Raw genomic sequence first — 1,409 nt, 5'->3', positions numbered from 1 at the left:
GCTGAGTAGTATTCCACTGGCTATGTATATATATCAGAGTTTCTTTATCCACTCATTGATTGACGGGCATCTGTGTTGGTTCTACATTTTCGCAATTGCAAATCGTGCTGCTATAAACATGTGTGAGCCAAGTATCTTTTTTGTGTAATGACTTCTTTTCCTCTGGGTACATACCAAGTAGTGGGGTTGCTGGATCAAACGGTAGCTCTACTTTTAGTTCTTTAAGGAATCTCCACACTCTTTACCATAGTGGTTGTACTAGTTTATATTCCCACCAGCAGTGTAGAAGTCTTCCCTTTTTACCGCATCCATGCCAACAGCTATTAATTTTTCAGTTTTTAATTACAGCCATTCTTGCAGGAGTGAGGTGGTATCACATTGTGGTTTTCACATCTGTAAAATGGGCACGACAATACCTGCCCACTGGTTTATTAAGAGGAATGAATTGCAAGACTGTAGTTTCAGGGATTGTTTCTGTAGTTTGCTACTAGAGAAGTTTCTCTGAACGTGTAGAGCCCCGGAAACCCCCGGGTGGTGGTGCAGCATCCTCTCCTGAGGTGAAGCCGGCTTTTGGTGTTGCTTCACTGCAACTACCTTTTGCCATGGATGATTGTCCTTCTCCTCCTCTGGCAGAGGGAGAGGGAGAGGACATAAGTCTGAGTGGTATCTCAAAAAAAAAAAAAAAAGTGGGGAGATAAGTTGGGAATGTTTGTAAAAAGCCTGGCACAGTGCCTCACCTGTCTGGTCTGAGTCAGAACCAGAATGAGTGCCCCTTGATTATGGCCACTGCTCTAGCTGACTGGGGGAGCCTACTGGAAAGAGCTCCTGAGAGCAGCAACTTCTTTTCCTGAAGGGCCAGAGGCTCCACTGAGGCATCATCTCAGAGAAGCACTGGAGTTCTAGGAGCAAGAGAAAAACAGGCAGAAGGACAGGGTCACAGCAAGCCTGCCCTGAAGGAAGACAGAAGATAGTCACCCTTGCTCTCGCTCTCGCTCTCGCTCTCCCTCTCCCCACGGTCTCCCTCTGATGCCGAGCCAAAGCTGGACTGTGCTGCTGCCATCTCGGCTCACTGCAACCTCCCTGCCTGATTCTCCTGCCTCAGCCTGCCCAGTGCCTGCGATTGCAGGTGCGCGCCGCCACGCCTGACTGGTTTTCGTATTTTTTTGGTGGAGACGGGGTTTCGCTGTGTTGGCCGGGCTGGTCTCCAGCTCCTAACCACGAGTGATCCACCAGCCTCGGCCTCCCGAGGTGCCGGGATTGCAGACAGAGTCTCGTTAACTCAGTGCCCAATGGCGCCCAGGCTGGAGTGCAGTGGCGTGATCTCGGCTCGCTGCAACCTCCACCTCCCAGCCGCCTGCCTTGGCCTCCCAAAGTGCCGAGATTGCAGCCTCTGCCCGGCCGCCACCCCG

The 1,409-nt window shown here is 51.2% G+C and overlaps 1 non-coding gene across 1 annotated transcript; it reads left to right on the top strand.

The window, feature by feature from the left end:
• The first annotated feature begins 449 nt into the window (after nucleotides 1–449).
• Nucleotides 450–665, top strand: LOC112439223 (small nucleolar RNA U3). The gene has a single exon (XR_003027512.2). It is a non-coding gene; the product is annotated as a small nucleolar RNA U3 (small nucleolar RNA).
• Nucleotides 666–1,409: the final 744 nt, after the last annotated feature.

This window comes from Pan paniscus, chromosome 13, assembly GCF_029289425.2.
Source record: "Pan paniscus chromosome 13, NHGRI_mPanPan1-v2.0_pri, whole genome shotgun sequence".
Lineage (NCBI taxonomy): Eukaryota > Metazoa > Chordata > Mammalia > Primates > Hominidae > Pan > Pan paniscus.
This window is presented reverse-complemented; position numbering and strand designations above follow the sequence as displayed.